Source organism: Mesoplodon densirostris, chromosome 3 (assembly GCF_025265405.1).
Source record: "Mesoplodon densirostris isolate mMesDen1 chromosome 3, mMesDen1 primary haplotype, whole genome shotgun sequence".
NCBI classification, from domain to species: domain Eukaryota; kingdom Metazoa; phylum Chordata; class Mammalia; order Artiodactyla; family Ziphiidae; genus Mesoplodon; species Mesoplodon densirostris.
This window is the reverse complement of record NC_082663.1, coordinates 7,202,461-7,225,146: the sequence shown is the minus strand read 5'-3', so window position 1 is coordinate 7,225,146 and position 22,686 is coordinate 7,202,461. Positions and strand designations below refer to the sequence as shown.

Genomic DNA, 22,686 nt, shown 5'->3' with positions numbered 1-22,686 from the left:
TCCCATTTACCATTGCAACAAAAAGAATAAAATATCTAGGAATAAACCTACCTAAGGAGACAAAAGATCTGTATGCAGAAAATTATAAGACACTGATGAAAGAAATTATAGATGATACAAATAGATGGAGAGATATACCATGCTCCTGGATTGGAAGAATCAGTATTGTGAAAATGACTCTACTACCCAAAGCAATCTACAGATTCAATGCAATCCCTATCAAACTACCACTGGCATTTTTCACAGAACTAGAACAAAAAATTTCAAAATTTGTTTGGAAAAACAAAAGACCCCGAATAGCCAAAGCAATCTCGAGAACAAAAAATGGAGCTGGAGGAATCAGGCTCCCTGACTTCAGACTATACTACAAAGCTACAGTAATCAAGACAGTATGGTACTGGCATAAAAAGAGAAAGATAGATCAATGGAACAGGATAGAAAGCCCAGAGATAAACCCACACACATATGGTCAACTTATCTTTGATAAAGGAGGCAGGAATGTACAGTGGAGAAAGGACAGCCTCTTCAATAAGTGGTGCTGGGAAAACTGGACAGGGACATGTAAAAGTTTGAGATTAGATCATTCCCTAACACCATACACAAAAATAAGCTCAAAATGGATTAAAGACCTAAATGTAAGGCCAGAAACTCTCAAACTCTTAGAGGAAAACATAGGCACAGTGCTGCCGCGTAGTCTGCGGCTGAATGGGCGGTGACAGAGCATGTGTGATCCACTGAGGCTGCTGCTTGCCTGGGACCCAGAGGTTGCATGCCTCCCCCCGGCCGGACCGTAAATCCAGGGTCTGCGAGGACGCGACGGCGGAGGAGGAGGCAAAGGGCAGCTGGAGATAGGCCGGGTGCCCCTTTCCGAGGGTGAAGGGCCCCAGCTCAGCGGGGGTCATGGCAGCGCTGGCCGACAGAGTACGAGGCAGAGGGCACATCGCCGCCGGGCTCCTGCTAAACCTACTGGTGTCCATCTGCATCGTGTTCCTCAACAAATGGATCTATGTCCACTACGGCTTCCCCAACATGAGCCTGACCCTGGTGCACTTCGTGGTAACTTGGCTGGGCTTGTACGTCTGCCAGAAACTGGACATGTTTGCCCCCAAAGGTCTGCTGCCTTCCAAGCTCCTCCTCCTGGCCCTCAGCTTCTGTGGCTTTGTGGTCTTCACCAACTTATCTCTGCAGAACAACACCATAGGCACCTATCAGCTGGCCAAGGCCATGACCACGCCGGTGATCATAGTCATCCAGACCTTCTGCTATAAGAAAACCTTCTCCACCAAAATACAGCTCACGCTGTGGGTAGGAGCCAAGCAGCATGAATTGCAAATAAACTCGATGCAGCTGCTGTACTACCAGGCCCCGATGTCATCTGCCATGTTGCTGGTCGCCGTGCCCTTCTTTGAGCCGGTGTTCGCAGAAGGAGGAATGTTTGGTCCCTGGTCAGTCTCTGCTTTGAAGCTCCTTGAGAGGGGCTTCCCTGGTGGTTCAGTGGTTAAGCATCCGCCTGCCAATGCAGGGGACACGGGTTCGAGCCCTGGTTCAGGAAGAACCCACATGCTGTGGAGCAACCAAGCCCATGCGCTACAACTACTGAGCCTGTGCCTTAGAGCCCACGAGCCACAACTACTGAAGCCCGCACGCCTAGAGCCCGTGCTCCACGACAAGAGAAGCCACCACAATGAGAAGCCTGCACACCGCAACGAAGAGTAACCCCCGCTTGCCACAACTAGAGAAAGCCCGTGTGCAGCAACCAAGACCCAACACAGACAAAAATAAAAGAATTTTTTTTTTTTTAAAAAAAGGAAGCTCCTTGAGAGCAGAAAACTTGTGTGTCAGCCAGTGGGTAAACCAGTGTCAGATACTTATTAGACATTATCTTTCACTATCAGTTCTAACCTGGTAATTCTCAAAACCACATCTTTAGTTTCATGTTCCTGTCCATGATTTATTGTTGTTCTTTCCACTGAAAATTATGTCCATGAAAAAAGCACCTTACTCCAGCTCATAACTCAATCAGGAGTGCGTTCTTCCTGAAAATAACCAATATACATACTTCAGTGTACGGCCAGAGTGTTTTATGTGTACTTCCCATTTTATCATACAGAATCCTGAAAAGTCACGTACTCAAGGGTAATGACTAAATAAAATAAATAATTTTGACTGCTTCTTCGAGGACATTCTTAAGTGACTTTTAAGTGAAACTGGCTTTTTTTTCCTGTGGAGGTGAAGAAGAATATCATGACTGCTAGTACAGCTGGTGCCATGGCCTTGACTTCATGCCAAGGGGCCAACAGTTTTACCCACCATTGTTTTTGCACCATCAGGGAAAAAGTCAACATGGTGAAAAAGCAAAGGAAGTCTTACTATTATTATGAAGAGACTTTTGACCTTACAAGACCCTTCCAGGAGGTCCATGGACCATACTTTGAGAACCGCTGCTGGAGGCCTTCAGGATGTCATGGCAAACAAGACAACAACGTCACTGCCCCTGTAGAGCTTAAGTTCCAGTGATGGAAGACGATCGACAAGTAGAGAAGTAAGCAAGGGTGACTTCAGAGCATGATCGACTGTGAAGAGCATAAACAAGGAGAATGTAGGGGACTTCCCTGGCGGTCCAGTGGTTAGGACTCTGTGCTTCCACTGCAGGGGAGCACGGGTTCGATCCCTGGTCAGGAAACTAAAATCCCGCATGCCGTGCAGTACAGCCAAAAAAAAAAAAAAAAAGGAATATGTGATAGACAGTCTCAAGGGATGGAGGAGGGGCTGCTTTTAAGAAGCCCCTTGAGGAGGTGACATCTGAGCCCAGAGCTCAAGGATGAAGGGGGGTCTGCCATGCACAAGACTGGGGAAGAGGTTTCTAAGATGATACAGCAAGGGCCAAAGTTCTGAGGCAGGGAAGAGCTTAGCATTTGAGAGAGACAAGAAAGAAGGCAGTCAGGACTGGATAACAGCACTATTTTTTATGGCCCTTAAAATTCCTTTAGGAGGGATTCCCATGTTATTATCACTAACAATAATAACAGTATATGTATTAACTTATTTAATCCTTGCAATAATCCTGTTATCCCCATTCTATAGATGAGGAAACTGAGGCATGCAGAGAATGGGAGAGTTGGTGTCAGAGCTAGAACACCAGGCAGTATGGCCATGGAACCTATATTTGTAATCTTTAGAGCCTCTTTTTTAGAAAACAATCACTCAATAGGTAAAACTTTCTTGTTAGTGCATATAAACGCATAGTTTGTGTGTGTGTGTATGTGTGTGTGTGTAGTATATCTGATGTATCCCTCTTTACTTTGGGTCTGGAGAACTAGAAGCTATCAAGTCACAGACAGGAATCTATCATTTGAGGAAGGAACAGTAGCCATCAGCTCAGTGAAAGGAGTTTCTCTGAATAATTCTGCTAAAAAGTTTCTCTCTTGGACTTCCCCGGTGGCACAGTAGTTAAGAATCCTCCTGCCAATGCAGAGGACACGGGTTCGAGCCCTGGTCCGGGAAGATCCCACATGCTGCAGAGCAACTAAGCCCGTGCGCCACAACTACTGAGCCTGCACTCTAGAACCTGCAAGCCACAACTACTGAAGCCTGCGCGCCTAGAGCCCGTGCTCCACAACAAGAGAAGCCACTGCAATGAGAAGCCTGCTCACCACAACTAGAGAAAGCTGGTGCCCAGCAACAAAGTCCCAACGCAACCAAAAATAAATAAATTCATTAAAAAAATTTTTTTCCTCTCTCACTGTGAGCAGTCCGAGATACATTGATTCTTTATGAAGCTTTTGTTTTATTCTAAATGCTATATAAACAAAGAGCAGTGAGCTTTGAAGCTGAACAGTCTACTCAGCACAAGTTCCTCTGTGCAGGTTGTTTGTTGAGTGGCTAGTCTAACCTCTGTGGTGGTCTGATAGGGAGGTTACAAAAGGATGGTGTCCTACTGCCAAATCTATGCAGAGAAGCAGGAAGGTTGTAATTCCCTTTCTAGAAGCAAACCTGGCCTGAGATACCCCTCCACTCCCTCACCTCCACCCCAACCCTCAGTAAGGGGACCTAACTGTCAGCTTTGATGGGAAAGGGCAACCTTCCTGGAAACAAGGGCAGTGAGACCACCCATGGCACATTCTTGAAATGTTGATGCTGACCCGCACCATCTCTCTTTTTTTTTTAATTTATTTTTTTTATTGGTTTCTACTTTGTAGCGAAGTGAGTCACTCGTGCAGGTGCATCTGTTCCCATATCCCTTCCCTCTTGCGTCTCCCTCCCTCCCACCCTCCCTGTCCCACCCCTCCAGGCGGTCGCGGAGCGCCGAGCTGATCACCCTGTGCTTTGCGGCTGCCCCCCACCGTCTATCTGCCTTGCGTTTGGTGGTGTGTGTGTGTCCATGCCTCTCCCTCGCTTTGTCGCAGCTTGCCCTTCCCCCTCCCCGTGTCCTCAGGTCCATTCTTGGGTAGGTCTGTGTCTTTATTCCTATGACCCACGGCATCTCTTTAATCCTCTCTTTGTGGAATCTTCTCTGCTTTGCTTCTCAGTTCATCACCACACCAATCTGCAGGCACTGGGCGAAGGATGGACCCTGGCTCCAAAAGTCGCTGTCACTTGAAATCAGACTTACTCCCTGGTTGTGGGCACTCTGTCCTCTGGAGTGCAGCAGAACCGTGTTTCTTATAAGAGGCCAACCCCAGTCCAGGGTTTCACCAGCTGTACCTTAGCCTGAATAGTAGACTCTGGCTTCAACTCACCAAGGAGCCCTGCTCTGGGCTTCTGGAAATTATGTGGCTAAATCAAGATGTGACACTGTGCCTAGTCGCTCCAGACAATAAAGAAAATACAATATGTGCTTGATTAAAAAAAAAAAAAACATAGGCAGAACACTCTATGACATAAATCACAGCAAGATCCTTTTGGACCCACCTCCTAGAGAAATGGAAATAAAAACAAAGATAAACAAATGGGACCTAATGAAACTTCAAAGCTTTTGCACAGCAAAGGAAACCATAAACAAGACCAAAAGACAACCCTCAGAATGGGAGAAAATATTTGCAAATGAAGCAACTGACAAAGGATTAATCTCCAAAATTTATAAACAGCTCATGCAGCTCAATATCAAAAAAACAAACAACCCAATCCAAAAATGGGCAGAAGACTTAAATAGGCATTTCTCCAAAGAAGATATACAGACTGCCAACAAACACATGAAAGAATGCTCAACATCATTAATCATTAGAGAAATGCAAATCAAATCTACAATGAGACATAATCTCACACCAGTCAGAATGGCCATCATCAAGAAATCTAGAAACAATAAATGCTGGAGAGGGTGTGGAGAAAAGGGAACACTCTTGCACTGCTGGTGGGAATGTGAATTGGTACAGCCACTATGGAGAACGGTATGGAGGTTCCTTAAAAAACTACAAATAGTACTACCATATGACCCATCAATCCCACTACTAGGCATATACCTTGAGAAAACTATAATTCAAAAAGAGACATGTACCAAAATGTTCATTGCAGCTCTATTCACAATAGCCTGGAGTTGGAAACAACCTAAGTGTCCATCATCAGATGAATGGATAAAGAAGATGTGGCACATATGTACAATGGAATATTACTCAGCCATAAAAAGAAATGAAATTGAGCTATTCGTAATGAGGTGGATGGACCTAGAGTCTGTCATACAGAGTGAAGTAAGTCAGAAAGAGAAAAACAAATACTGTATGCTGACACATATATATGGAATTTAAGAAAAAAAATGTCATCAAGAACATAGGGGTAAGACAGGAATAAAGACACAGACCTACTAGAACATGGACTTGAGGATATGGGGAGGGGGAAGGGTAAGCTGTGACAAAGCGAAAGAGAGTCATGGACATATATACACTACCAAGCATAAGGTAGATAGATAGTGGAAAGCAGTTGCAGAGCACAGGGAGATCAGCTCGGTGCTTTGTGACCTCCTGGAGGGGTGGGATGGGGAGGGTGGGAGGGAGGGAGATGCATGAGGGAAGGGATTTGGGAACAGATGTATATGTATGACTGATTCACTTTGTTATAAAGCAGAAACTAATTTAAAAAAAACAGTACAGCAGGAATGCTGACCTGTAGGCACTGAGACTGCACAGTTGGAAGCAGAGATCTGAGTAAACAGGGCTACCATTAAGGTGGGCACTGTTGGAAGTGCAGCTTACTGTGATCTGAAAATCATTCCAGGTTGGAGGCAGCCTCTCCGGGGAGGGAGAAAACCTAGGTGACCTTGGGTTTGATGATGAATTTTTAGATACAAAAAGAAAGGCATGGGGGCTTCCCTGGTGGTGCAGTGGTTGAGAGTCCGCCTGCCAATGCAGGGGACACGGGTTCGTGCCCCGGTCCAGGAGGATCCCACATGCCACAGAGCGGCTGGGCTCGTGAGCCATGGCCGCTGAGCCTGCGCATCTGGAGCCTGTGCTCCTCAACGGGGGAGGCCACAACAGTGAGAGGCCCGCATACTGAAAAAAAAAAAAAAATCTTAAAAAAAAAAAAAGAAAGGCATGATCCATGAAAGAAAGAATTGATAAGCTGGACTTCATTAAAATTAAAAATTTCTGCTCAGTGAGAGACACTGTCAAAAGAATGAAGAGACAAGCCATAGAGAACATATATTTGCAAAAGCCTTGTCTAATAAAAGACTGATGTCCAGAATATACAAAGAACTCTTAAAACTCAAACAGTAAGAAAACACACAACTTGGTTGAAAAGTGGGCTTATTTTTTTTTTTTTTATTTTTTTTTATTTTTTTTTTTTTTTTTTGCGGTATGCGGGCCTCTCACTGTTGTGGCCTCCCCCGTTGCGGAGCACAGGCTCCGGACGCGCAGGCTCAGCGGCCATGGCTCACGGGCCCAGCCGCTCCGCGGCATATGGGATCCTCCCAGACCGGGGCACGAACCCGTATCCCCTGCATCGGCAGGCGGACTCTCAACCACTTGCGCCACCAGGGAGGCCCGTGGGCTTATTTTTAATACCACAACTACATTAATTCCTATAATGATCCATAATCTACCTTTAAAATTGCTGTATATTTGTAATATTACCTGAGGTGTTTTCTGGGTATGCAATATTCATATCTATGCTGAATCATGCTTTTTTAACTTTACTTACTGTTTTCCTTATACAGATTTAGCTAATGCATTTTTTTGTTTGCTTCTTTCTTTCTTTCTGTATCACATTTCTTCTTAGAATGCCCAATGGGGATTTGATACACATTAATTTTGTCCACAGCCAAAAAGCCATATTTCCAAGCATGTCTGTGGATTTGTAAATGAAAGGTACAGGGAGCATCTTCAACATTATTTTATAAAAACCCTGTTTTTTCAACCAGAGCACTATTGACATTTGAGTCAGACAATTCTTTGTTCTGGGACTTGTCTTGTTCATTGTAAGATGTTTACCAGAAACCCTGACCCTCTATCTACCAATTACCAGCAATGTACAACAAGCCCAATAAAGTCAATTGATACTTAGCTAATGTAATATTTAAGGAGATCATACAATTCCCAAGGATAGAGTGAAAAGTTGTTACTTTTTTATAAACTGATCTTACCATCTTCTTAATACATTTAAGTTGATAAAACATAACTAGATATTTTAAATGTAAAGCGAAAATAAAAATGAGTATCCTTGTTATGTTAAAAAGACAGAAAAATAGAAATATTTCCTTCTTCTAGTACAAAGGTCTGCCTCTAAATATATATTTAATTCAAAAACATAATCTCAGTAATTGTTTTAAGTTTTAAATCTTAATATTCCAACCAACAGCAGTCTCTGAATTCTGATACTTTTAAAAGCCAGGAGAATATAAAAATGAGAATAGTCTGAGTTCTCCAACTTGAAATAATAAGACAAGAACTTCATGAAATATTTTCGTCACAGAGAGGAATACAAAGTGGAATAAAGAAGGCTATGTATGACCCTTGATTTCATGATACCTGTTGTAACAAGATGTCTGTGAATTTTCATATGTTTACTCTTAAGAAATCTATCTTCCAAAAATACTAATTTTTTGGAGCATGGAAATAATTAACCGTTTTTTTATTAATTTTTAATTTAGAATACATGTTAAAGTGATCAAAAGTTTTCCCACAGTATAAAATATTCTGTGCAAGGAAAAATATATATTGTATTCTTTTATAGGGTAGGCTTTTGTGTTTGGGTAGAAAAAACACGCTGATTTTAAGCTCGGAGTGGAATTTTAAGAACATGAACAACTACTGACATATTCAGAAAAGGGAAATATTATTGCAGGTAGCTTTTCATTTGAAACAGCTTAAGTTGTTGCTACTGAACACTGCTGATTTATCAGTTATATAAACAGCTTTTCAGGAGGATGCCTGGCAAAAACTACAGGGAATTCTGTTTTATGTATCCATCAGAGAAGGATAAGTTAAAAAAATATGACAACATTCAGCATTAGAGAGGGTGTCAATAGACACTGCCCTGTTGTAGATTGGTACAAAATTAATACCTTATATTAGTCAGGGTTCTCAAGAGAAAAAGAACAGGAGATTTTATATATATATATATATATATATATATATATATATACAGAGAGAGAGAGAGAGAGAGAGAGAGAGAGAGAGAGAGAGAATTTATTATAAAGAATTGGTTCATGTGCTTATGGAAGCCAGGAAGTCCCATGCCCTGCCATCTGTAAATTGGAGGCTCAGGAAAGCCAGTGATGTAGTTCAGTCTGAGTCCAAAGGCCTGAGAAATCTGGGCATCAATGATATACATTCCAATCCAGATCTGAAGGCTGGAGAATCAAGAGATCTGAGGGCAGAACAAGATCAATGTCCCAGCTCACAGAGACAGGCAGGAAGTGCCAAATCCTTCCTTCCTTCATCTTCTTGTTTATTTAGGTCCTCAGTAGATTGAATGGTACTCACCCACATAGGGGGCGGGTGGGGTGCAAACAGATTTACTGCTTCTACCAATTCAAACGCTAATTTAATCTGGAAACATCCTCACAGACACACCCAAATATAATGTTTAGCCAAATATCTGGGTACCCTGAGATCCTGTCAAGTTGACACATAAAATTAGCTATCACATAACCCTAACTTTTAACTCAGAATTTTACTTGTCCTTCAGTAACTTATACAAAGACGTTCATTGCAACCCATAGTAATGATAATTTGAAAATAACCTAAATTTCCTTTAATAGGAGATTGTCTAAATAAACTTAGGCTCATTCTTGTAATGGCATATTCTGCAGCTTTTAAAAAGAGCGAGGTAGATTCTATTCTTACTGACATGAAAATGTCTCATGATGTAATATTATGTAAAAGCAGAAATGAAGCAGTGTGTACAACTCCATGTACTGCAGCAATGTTAATTTCTTAGTTGTGAAGAATGTACTATGTTGGATGTTAACATTAGGAGAAGCTGTGTGAAGCATGTACAGGAATCCTGTACTCTCTTTAGGAATCTTCAGTAAATCCAACATTATTTCAGAATAATAAGTCAAATATGCATACTGCAGTATATTTACACTTTACCATGAATACTGTACTGCACAACTAATTATTAACATGGAACAGGCCTGTCCAAATCCTGTTTCATCCCATGTTAGATCCCAGGAAGCCTGGTATAAATACGGTAAATACAGATATCTGTTATCTCTTGACCCCTTATCTTACACAAGATCCCTTTGGAGAAGAGGCAAGAGGGAGGCTGTTAAACAGGTGGAGGTGGAAGTTGCAAACCCCAATGGCAGGGACTTTAATGTTTTAAGAAATTTAGATAAATAATTAGTTGTTTGAATCATTCTACCATTCTGGACTTGATTCTTTAACAAAAAACTGAGATCTCCAGAGAACTTTATGGAGAGAGTAGGAGCTGGACTTTCTTCCCACCGGACAGGGAGGTTACAGAGGTTATGAAAACTGATTTTTCTCAGAAGAAGGGTGATTTTGTAAGTTCGTACACACTCCAGTATGTCACTTTGAGGCACCTGAGCAGAAGAGGCAGTTCCAGTCTCTCTCTTATATCACAGCTTCTTATAGAAAGAGCCAGCCATGGTACAGAATTTACAATTTAATCAGCTGTTGTGGATATAAAATATTAGAGTATTGATAAGAAAGGAGGAAGGAGAGAATCATAAATGTAGCAGTTGAACCAGGGATATGACCAACTTGCCATATCAGAAAAAAAGTACACATTTAACTGTTTCCTCTTGTTTTTGGAGAAATGGAGCAAAATCAAAGTTTGCCTGTATTTTCATGAACAAAATAGGGTGTCGGCATTATTATGAAATGATGGAATACAGGACTCATTTGTAGCCCAGAAAGAGCAAACTTGTCTCACCATGGAGTTGTCTCTCCTTGAATGATGAATCTCTTCAAATGTAATGAAGAGTTCAGGGCAGGAATCTAAGGTCCAGAAGATGGGGTGGAGCAGGTATCAGAGAGTAGAGAGAAAGAAGACAACTTACTTTAAATCACGTCTTTGTCAACAAAGTAAGTGAAGGGGCAAAAGACATACTCACTCTATGTTTTCCATAGGCCACTTGGATACCACTGCAACGCTGAAATGATATTCACAGAGCAAACCAGGGCTAAGAGATGAGATTATTTTGTGTTATCACCTAATACACAGTTGAAAATACCAAGAGTCTAAGCTGTCTTGTATTATTTTTATAAATCAGAGGTTTTCTACTGATACCTCCTAGAGACTTTATATGCTGCTGAATATTATTAATTCAGGATCACAACAGTAAATAGTACACTCTTATGTATCATTTGATGGAGGAAAGAGCCACCAAGTATAGCCTGGGGAACATATTTATTTATATGTTTTTGTCTCTGTTTTAGTTGAAATTTCTATCTCTAAAAAGGAGTGTGATACAAGTTGGTATTATAAGATGAAAAATCAACTTGGCAAACTAGTTGTAATAATACTCAAGATACATCAGTGAATTATTCTGGACTGTATTTATTATAAAAATTATCCATCTGCTGATGTATGTTTAAATATGTTACTTCTTTGTTGTCTTCAACTGTTTCTGCCTCTAAAGCAGTATTTAACAGTATATAAACCTAGGGACATATAACAAACACTTCCATTTAAAATTGTATGCATATAAACTTACTTGCTTATTGTATTCCTAATTGTTTTGCATATTTATGACATATATAATATACATCACATATGCATATATATTTTGTAAATCTACTTCTCTATATACATGTCCCATATATAATAAACAGAATATTTCATATAATTACATGTTGTTAAAGATGTTAGGTAACTTAAATTCTCCAAGCTCATTTGGAATCACTTGGAAGGAGTTTCAGCATCCTTTAGGATATTGGTCATATTTAAAGACTTAAAAAAAAATGAGAGCACTACTTCATTTTTATTGAAAATGGTTCTTTTTTTTTCCCCACATCTTTTAATGGATGACTTGGATAACTTTAAAATAATAATAGTTAACAGAGAAGAATAAGGTAGTTAATTAACCTTGTGGGAAACTTGGAACTATCCAGATACATTTTGTGATTACTTAGTTTAAATTATGACAGGTTCATTTTATCATATTATCATATACAAAGTAAATACAAAATTGTGTTATTGCTAAATTTCAGGAAAGGAAGTGAACAAATGTGATGTACTGTATATACTTAGAAATATCTCAGAAGAATTTTTTATTTGAAATTCTTTTAGTAATTATAACTTTAAATTATTGTTTATACTGGGGGCTTTAACTGTACAGGTATAGACTTGCATATTTCTGAAGGAATATATAAAGTAAAAATAGAATTTAATGTCAGTTGCTTTATTATATTAATAAAGCACTAAATCCTACAAATAAAAGCAACAGGTAATAATAGAAATGCATGTGTGATTCACAGGTAGAAAAATAATTTCTACATGCATGAAATAGGCAGAATGAAAGTTTAAGCTCTATATTTAATAGACATCTCAATATTTAAAATTCTTAAAATCACCCATATGTTTTTTAATATAAGGATAAGACAGAGATTGGTCCAAGATGGTGGAGTAGAAGGACATGTGCTCACTCCCTCTTGCGAGAGCACCGAAATCACAACTAACTGCTGAACAATCATCGACAGGAAGACACTGGACCTCACCAAAAATGATACTCCACATCCAAATACAAAGGAGAAGCCACAATGAGGGACACAATCACAATAAAATCATATACCATAACCACTGGGTGGGTGACTCACAAACTGGAGAACAATTATACCACAGGAGTCCACCCACTGGAGTGAAGGTTCAGAGCCCCACATCAGGCTTCCCAACCTGGGGGTCCAGCAACCAGAGGAGGAAATCCTAGAGAATCAGACTTTGAAGTCTAGCAGGATTTGATTGCAGGACTTTGACAGGACTGGGGGAAACATAGACTCCACTCCTGGAGGGCACACACAAAGTAGTGTGTGCATCAGGACCCAGGAGAAAGAGCAGTGACCCCATAGGAGACTGAACCAGACCTACCAACTAGTGTTGGAGGGTCTGTTGCAGAGGCAGGGGCTGGCTGTGGCTCACTGCAGGGACAAGGACACTGGCAGCAGAAGTTCTGGGAAGTATTCCTTGGCATGAGCCCTCCTGGAGTCCACCATTAGCTCCACCAAACATCCTGTAGCCTCCAGTTCTGGGTCACCTATGACCAACCAACCAACAGGGAGGGAACCAAGCCCCCTCCATCAGCAGACAAGTGGATTAAAGTTTTACTGAGCTCTGCGCACCAGAGCAATGCCCAGCTCTACCCACCACCAGTCCCTCCCACTAGGAAGCTTGCACAAGCCTCTTAGATAGCCAAATCCACCAGAGGGCAGACAGCAGAAGCAAGAATAACTACAATCCTGCAGCCTGTGAAAAGAAAACCACATTCACAGAAATATAGACACAATGAAAATGCAGAGGGCTATGTACCAGATGAAGAAACAAGAAAAAAACCCAGAAAAACAATTATATGAAGTGGAGATAAGCAACCTTCCAGAAAAAAAAATCAGAATAATGATAGTGAAGATGATCCCAGACCTTCAAAAAAGAATGGAGGCAAAGATTTAGAAGATGCAAGAAAGGTTTAACAAACACCTAGAAGAATTGAAGAAGAAACAAACAGAGATGAACAGTATAATAACTGAAATGAGAAATACACTAGAAAGAATCAATAGCAGAATAACTGAGGCAGAAGAACACATAAGTGACCTGGAAGACAGAATAGTGGAATTCACTGCTATGGAACAGAATAAAGAGAAAAGAATGAAAAGAAATGAAAACAGCCTAAGAGACCTCTGGAACAACATTAAATGCACCAACATTCACATGACCAGGTCCCAGAAGGAGAAGAGACAAAGAAAGGACCCGAGATAATATTTGAAGAGCTTATAGTTGAAAACTTCCCTAACATTGGAAAGGAAATAGCCACCCAAGTCCAGGAAACACAGAGAGTCCCAGTCAGGATAAACCCAAGGAGAAACATGCTGAGACACATAGTAAGCAAATTGACAAAAATTAAAGACAAAGCAAAATTTTTAAAAGCAACAAAGGAAAAATGACAAATAACACACAAGGAAACTCCCATAATGTTAACAGATGATTTCTCAGCAGAAACTCTATAAGCCAGAAGGGAGTGGCATGATATATTTAAAGTGATGAAAGGGAAGAACCTACAACCAAGATTACTCTACCTGGCAAGGATATCATTTAGATTCGATGGAGAAATCAAAAGCTTTACAGACAAGCAAAAGCTAAGAGAATTCAGCACCACCAAACCAGCTTTACAAAAAATGGTAAAGGAACTTCTCTAGGCAGGAAACACAAGAGGAGGAAAAGACCTATAAAAACAAACCCAAAACAATTAAGAAAATGGCAATAGGAACATACATATAGATAATTACCTTAAATGTGAATGGATTAAATGCTCCAACCAAAAGACATAGGCTTGCTGAATGGATGTAAAAACAAGATTCAAATATATGCTGTCTACAAGAGACCCACTTCATATGTAGGGACACATACAGACTGATGGTGAGGGGATGGAAAAAGATACTCCATGCAAATGGAAATCAAAACAAAGCTAGAATAGCAATACTCATACCAGATAAAATAGACTTTAAAATAAAGAATTTTACAAAAGACAAGGAAGGACAGTACATAATGATCAAGGGATCAATCCAAGAAGATATAACAATTATTACAATTATAAATATATATAACAATATATATAAGAAGATATAACATATATATGCACCCAACATAGGAGCACATCAATACATAGGGCAACTGCTAAAAGCTATAAAAGAGGAAATCGCCAGTAACACAATGATAGTGGGGGACTTTAACACCTCACTTACACCAATGGACAGATCATCCAGGCAGAAAATTAATAAGGAAACACAGGCTTTAAATGACACAAAAGGCCAGATAGATTTAACTGATATTTATAGGACATTCCATCCAAAAACAGCAGACTACACTTTCTTCTCAAGTGCGCATGGAATATTCTGCAGGATAGATCACATCTTGGTTCACAAATCAAGCATCAGTAACTTTAAGGAAATTCAAATCTTATCAAGCATATTTTCTGACCACATCACTATGATATTAGAAATCAATTACAGGGAAAAAAATGTAAAAAACACAAACACATGGAGGCTAAACAATATGCTACTAAATAACCAAGATATCACTGAAGAAATCAAAGAGAAAATCAAAAAATACCTGGAGACAAATGACAACAAAAACACAACAATCCAAAATCTATGGGATGCAGCAAAAGCAGTTCTCAGAGGGAAGTTTACAACAATACAATCCTACCTCAAGAAAAATCTCAAATAGACAACCTAAATTTATCCCTAAAAGAACTAAGGAAAGAAGAACAAACAAAACCCAAAGTTAGCAGAAGGAAAGAAATCATAAAGATCAGAGCAGGAATAAATGAAATAGAAACAAAGAAAACAATAACAAAGATCAATAAAACTAAAAGCTGGTTCTTTGAGAAGATAAATAAAATTGATAAACCTTTAGCCAGACTCATCAAGAAAAAGAGGGGGAGGACTCATATCAGTAAAATTAGAAATGAAAAAGGAGAAGTTACAATGGACACTGCAGAAATACAAAGCATCATAAGAGACTACTACAAGCAACTCTATGCCAATAAAATGGACAACATGGAACAAATGAACAAATTCTTAGAAAGGTATAACCTTCCAAGACTGAACCAGGAAGAAATAGAAAATATGAACAGACAAACACAAATAATGAAATTGAAAGTGTGATTAAAAATCTTCCAACAAACATTAGTCCAGGACCAGATGGCTTCACAGGTGAATTCTATCAAACATTTAGAGAAAAGCTAACACCCATCCTTCTCAAACTATTCCAAAAAATTGCAGAGGACGGAACACTCCCAAACTCATTCTATGAGGGCACCATCACCCTGATACCAAAATCAAAGATACTACAGGAAAAGAAAGTTACAGACAACTATCACTGATGAATATAGATGTAAAAATCTTCAAGAAAATACTAGCAAACAGAATCCAACAACACATTAAAAGGATCATCCACCATGATCAAGTGGGATTTATCCCAGGGATGCAGGGACTCTTCAATATACACAAAACAAAAATGTGATTCACCATATCAACAAATTGAAGGATAAAAAAACATATGAGCATCTCAATAGATGCAGAAAAAGCTTTTGACAAAATTCAACACCTATTTATGATAAAAACTTCCCAGAAAGTACACATAGAGGGAACCTACCTCAACATAATAAAGGGCATATATGACAAACCCACAGCAAACATCATTCTCAATGGTGAAAAACGGAAAGCATTTCCTCTAAGATCAGGAACAAGACAAGGGGGCTTCCCTGGTGGCGCAGTGTTTGAGAGTCTGCCTGCCGATGCAGGGGACACGGGTTCATGCCCCAGTCCGTGAAGATCCCACATGATGTGGAGCAGCTTGGCCCATGAGCCATGGCCGCTGAGCCTGCGTGTCTGGAGCCTGTGCTCCGCAATGGGAGAGGCCACAACAGTGACAGGCCCGCGTACCGCAAAAAAAAAAAAAAAAAAAAAGAACAAGACAGGATGTCCACACTTGCCACTGTTATTCAATATAGTTTTGGAAGTCTTAGCCACGACAATCAGAGAAGAAAAAGAAATAAAAAGAATACAAACTGGAAAAGAAGAAGTAAAACTTCACTGTTTGCAGAGGACATGATACTATACATAGATAATCCTAAAGATGCCACCAGAAAACTACTAGAGTTAATCAATGAATTTGGTAAACTTGCAAGATACAAAATTAATGCACAGAAATCTCTTGCATTCCTATACACTAACAATGACAGATCAGAAGGAGAAATTAAGGAAACAATCCCATTTACCATTGCAACAACAAGAATAAAATACCTAGGAATAAACCTATCTGAGGAGGTAAAAGACCTGTACTCAGAAAACTATAAGACACTGATGAAAGAAATCAAAATGACACAAACAGATGGAGAGATATACGATGTTCTTGGATTGGAAGTATCAATATTGTGAAAAGGACTATTCTACCCAAAGCAATCTACAGATTCAATGCAACCCCTATCAAATTACCAATGGCACTTTTTACAGAACTAGAAGAAAAAAATCTTAAAATTTGTGTGGAGACACAGAAGACCCCGAATAGCAAAAGTAATCATGAGGGGAAAAAAAGGAGCTGGAGGAATCAGACTCCCTGACTTCAGACTATACTACAAAGCTACAGTAATCAAAACAATATGGTGCTGGCACAAAAACTGAAATATAGATCAATAGAACAGGTTACAAAGCCCAGAGATAAACACACGCACCTATGGTCAACTAATCTATGACAAAGGAGGCAAGAATATACAATGGAGAAAAGACAGTCTCTTCAATAAGTGGTGCTGGGATAGCTGGACAGCTACATGTAAAAGAATAAAATTAGAACACTCCCTAACACCATACACAAAAATAAACTCAAAATGGATTAGAGACCTAAATGTAAGACTAGATACTATAAATCTCTTAGAGGAAAACATAGGAAAAACACTGTTTGATGTAAATCCCAGCAAGGTCTTTTTTGACCCACCTCCTAGAATAATGGAAATAAAACAAAAAGTAAACAAATGGGACCTAATGAAACTTAAAAGTTCTTGCACAGCAAAGGAAACTATAAAGACAAAAAGACATCCCTTAAAATAGGAGAAAATATTTGCAAATGAATCTACGGACAAAGGATTAATCTCCAAAATATATAAAGAGCTCATGCATCTCAGTATTGAAAAAACAAACAACCCAATCAAAAAATGGGCAGAAGACGTAATTAGAGATTTCTCAAATACAGATGGCCAAGAGGCACATGTAAAAGCTGCTCAACCTCACTAATTGTTAGAGAAATACAAATCAAAACTACAATCAGGTATCACCTTACACCAGTTAGAATGGGCATCATCACAAAATCTACAAACAGCAAATGCTGGAGAGGGTGTGGAGAAAAGGGAACCCTCTTGCACTCTTTGTGGGAATGTAAATTGATACAGCCACTATGGAGGACAGTATGAATGTTCCTTAAAAAACTAAAAATAGAGCTACCATATGACCCAGCAATCCCACTACTGGGCATATACCCTGAGAAAAACATAATTCAAAAAGAGACATGTACCACAATGTTCATTGCAGCACTATTTAAAATAGCCAGGACATGGAAGCAACTTAAGTGTCCATTGACAGATGAATGGATAAAGATGTGGCACATATATACAATAGAATATTACTCAGCCATAAAAAGGAACAAAATTGGGTCATATGTAGAGACATGGATGGACCTAGAGAATGTCATACAGAATGAAGTAAGTCAGAAAGAATAAAACAAATATTGTATAGTAATGCATACATATGGAATCTAGTAAAAGGATACAGATGAAGCAGTTTGCAAGACAGAAATAGAGACACAGATGTAGAAAGCAAACATATGGACACCAAGGGAGGAAGCGGGGAGGAGCTTGGTGGTGGTTGGATGAATTGGGAGACTGGGATTGACACTTTTATACTAATATGTATAATATAGATACCTAATAGGGACCTGCTGTATAAAAAAAGAAAATAAAATTCAAAACAAAAAAGGATAAAACAGATTTCAATAAAGTCTTTCAACTAAGAAGATATTTTTTAAGTTCTAAAATATTCTAAATGTAAATATTAAAGGAAGAAATGCAATATTAGCCAAATTTCTATATCTATCACTAATGGTTTATTTTATTATATCAATATATCTTATAAGATCATTTGTATTATGATATCAATATACTATATATGTAATTTGAACTCCTTAATTCTGTTCTTTGAATCATTGTCAGTTTGAAAAGCAATAATTATAAGTCTGAATTTAAATAGTCCCTTCATTTTACATAAAGTTTTGTCTGGTCTTGACTATGACAACACTACTTACTTCTGTGACTGCTGTCAAAAGATCTGCTGATTTGCACTAATGTTAAAAGGTTTTAGGACAATGATTGTATGTATGTGTGCGTGATTTTTTGTTCAAATGTGACTTTGTCTTACATTATATAAAAAGTGTAGTAATTTCAGCAGAATTAATAAAATATCTGGTGTTTAGGGGGATTATCTCTAAATATATTTCAATTAAAACAATGTGGTTTGCCTTCTCTAACTTTTTTCATGATTAAACTTTTTAATTGTATCTAGTGTAACTCTTTTGAATTATTTACAATGCATTTTAAAATATCTTTTTCAATTATCCTTTTGAGTTTAAAACCAGCTACTTCAAATAACTGTGCAGCAACTGAGATGACACGGTCTATTCAGTCCCATGCCTCTTCTTCCTTTGTTTCTCACACCGCCTCACTCTCAGACATACAGAAACATGTGAATTTGGGAGCAAGTAGAGAGACAGGTTTGATTCTGAGCCAGTTTTGATAGAGTGATCTCACTGCTTCCCCCTCCCCCAGGAATTGATGATGCACCCTTGGATTTCATGGTCTTCTTGTGGTGCCACCTGTGGGTTCAGCTGCCAGGTGTGCCAGGTGTGTACGGGACAGAACCATGAGGAAAGGTAGGCACTCGCTCTGCTCCTAGCGTCACCATCCTCACATTCCCAGCATGGACTGATTTACCTGTAGTTTGAGGTGTGGATCTAGCTTCGCTTACCTACAGCATCCTTTTCTGTTGAGCTGAATCCCCCTCTTCTCTTTCTGCCATCCTTTTATTCAAACCTAAGGAGACAGCATTCCTGGACCTGAGTGGTACCTTCTGATTTGAAGGAAAAGAAGTTGTCACTTCCCTGGATTGACTGTCAAGAAACTATACACCCTAAATTATTTTTTGTAGTTACTAGCTATCATTTTCCCTATTCTACTCTGAAGATGCATTTCCTTTGTATGTACACAATGAAATGGTATTACTGTGTTAACATAATGTTTTCTGTCCTGCACATCCTGGGATTTTGTCCTTTTCCTTGTGTTAATCTTGGGTTATGTACATCTGTGGTCAGGAAGAGATCTTTGCAATTCCCTTGGCATAGTGTCCTGCAGTATTAAGCCATAATTGGCAATAATGACATTGAAGGTGACTGACTTAGCTTAGAAGACGGGAACCTTTGCCTCTTATTTCTAAAGGAGGATAATCTGGGAAGGACAAGGGAGAACAGGGTGTCCTACTGTGCCCTAGAAGTCTATTCCTAGTAGACTTAGTGCACAAACTATTAAATTTAAATAGACATTTAGATCACTGAATGTGTTTCGTGGAATTTTACTATATTCAGACAAACCTATTCAACTCTAGAGGCAGTGAACTGGAGAACAAAGTTTTTTTCTTTTTTCTTTCACAATACTTCACATAGAAATTTTAGTTTGAAATGAATTTTAGATTTGTTATACCAAAGAGTGTAGAGAATGCCTAATTATAAGGATAAACAAGACTTTAGATATATAACTAAAAACTGGAAATACAGGAGTATACATAGAAGAATGTTCAAAAATTTAAAAGTAGGACCATTATTCAAAGGTAGGAATTCAGTTCTTTTGGATATTTGTTGGACTTTTTTCAAAAGTTGTCTGACAGTATTCTGAGACATTTATTTAAAATTTTTTAAAATATAAAACATAAGAACCCAAATAATATATAGGAGGGACTTTCTTCAAAAAAATCACTGTTTACATTTTTTTAAAATTATATATATATATATATATATAGTAAAATATTTTATAAAATATATGTGTGTGTGCATGCCTATACATATACAGAGAGAGCATTTTTTCCCTTGGTTTAATATTTTAATCCTAATTTAGTTTTTAAGTTGCATGTTTAGAATATCCATGCTCTATATGAAATGTTTTTCTATATGTTCCCCCATTTGGGTGTCTGTTTGAAGGGGTTTTTGTTTGTTTCTCCTTTAATTGGTTGCACGGGAAGATCCATCCTGCATTGTGAGTCCAGCATTTTCCTCGTTGTCTCCCACACATCCCATTGTCTGTGCACACACAGCATGGCCAGAGCCATATCCGCCTCCTTCCCTGGGTGACCACCCAGAACACAAAATGCCCCTCACACGGAGCATGCCCATGGGTTCAACATCCCGTGTAGGGCCAGAGAGTGGAAAGCCTGTGGCCTCACGTTCCACTAAACCCTTGCTTTTTTCCTCTTGGTTTCCTCATTAAAGATACTGCAATGAGCATCTGCTGTGCCCCCCACACATGTTCTGGACAGGCTGGGGTCCCTGGGAACAGTGCCCAGCACAGTGTGGAGGTGGCATTCAAGCTCACTGCAGAACCTGCTAGAATGGTCCTGACTGTGCGGGCTGTAGTTTGGTGAGTAGTCCTCCTCATCCCCAGCCCACAGTCTAGAGCTGGGAGTCCAGAGTCAGCACACACTAGATGCTCTGCAAACACAAGGTGTTCTACAAACTCTGAATGCTCTGCAAACACAAGATGTTCTGCAAACACTAGATACTGTGAATCACACAAATTCCTCTGGTTAATAAGAATGTCCAGAGGAAATATTGAAAGGTCAGCATAGCCTATAGGCTTCCTGAGCTAAGTAGACCTAGCCTAGAAATTTCTCAGTTCTGACTTCTGTGCTATGACAAAAATGTTAGAGTGCTTAATTCTGGACAAAATATTTGGTCTGGGAAAATGAAAGGAGCTTTCCATTCTAAGCCCATGCTAAGGTATAGAATGCAGGATGAACCTGACACACTATGAGGGTAAGAAAACTCTGAAGTCAGAGCAAGATGGTACTAATTCAGAGGAAATAAATTACAATCTATGGCTTCATTTTTCTTTGCCTTCACAGATCATATTTCCTTTAACACTGAACTGCTCAAATAAAGTTTCATTTAGGCAAGCACCTTCCCAAAGGCCCGTTGTTGCTCTTCCTGTGCCAGCTGCCAGAATGACTAAGCATGGAAAGCTGCTGGGCTTTCACCTGCCCTGGTGCTGGCACTGCAGAGTGGATGCAGAGGCAGTAGGGTGGTTTTGGTGAAGAGATTCAGCCTGAGCAGCTCTGGTTTGTCACGCTTCCTCCCTGACCTTTCCAGTATGTCTTTGCAGTACTTTGGACCCTTGGTTCGTGAAGTTGAACAATGTTTTTGTGCTGCTGTAAAGCTTTTTTGTGGGATGCAAGAATCAAACAGCCCAGATAGCCTTGGGAAATTCAGAGAGAGGAGGAGGTTAGAGGTGCTTCAACAGATACTATGCCTGATCCAAGGAGATTTCGGTTACCAGGATTTGTAGTTATGTTTCTTTCCTTCCAAACTGGCAAAGAGATTGTAGTAGCCATAATAGAATCTATTACTGATTATAGAGGCACTTGTTTCTAGGTCAGCGTGAACTAACTTTGGATTAAGAAAAATCTTAGTCTATATATAAGATGAAATATTTATTGACTTTTCAGATGCTCAAATTTAAAATGATTTTTATAAATGTGAAGCTAATTCATGGTAATTATAATGAACACCCACATGCTCTAGGAAAATAAACCCAATGTGGTAGCTCTACTCGTTGCTGAAGCATGTAACTTCCTGAACAAATGTCTGGAGACTAGGGTCTACAGTCCCACATGTACATTTGCCTCATCTGCTGGGGAACAACAGGGATGGAACCCAACAGAGTTGATCTTCTTAAATCTTCTTCCCTTTAGTTTCTAAGAAATTTGAGGTACTAAGAAATCTGAATGCATTTTACATCATTCATTTATAATTGCTTATTGCCTTCAACAGTATCACCCATATGATATTTTACTATAACAAAAAAATATATTATGGAAAATCTAACATATCTCATATACATACATATGTTTTCTTCTGATTATAAATGTGAATGATTACTTCCTCAAGATGGTGCTGAATTTGTTGTTTATATTTATATTTAAATAATATATTGTTTGAATTTATATTTAATAATAAATAGCTTATGAAATAAATGCAATACCAGTTTCTAAATCCAGAAGAACCTTACATGGGTCTCTAATAACTCTAGTTGGGGTTTTAGGTTGTGTTCTTTTTCTCCCTACTGGAGTTTACTTCCTAGCAGATGTAATTAGCATAATCAATCGATCTATTTCCTTATGTAGAAGTACAAAAAATGTTTTCCTTATTTGTTCCAGCTTCTGTCTTGCCTAAGGCAGGAATGCTCTCACAGGTAAATTAATAAAT

The 22,686-nt window shown here is 39.1% G+C and overlaps 1 pseudogene; it reads left to right on the top strand.

Annotated features, from left to right (window-relative positions):
* Positions 1-769: 769 nt before the first annotated feature.
* Positions 770-22,686, top strand: part of LOC132486704 (solute carrier family 35 member E3-like) — a 33,971-nt pseudogene continuing 12,054 nt past the window's right edge.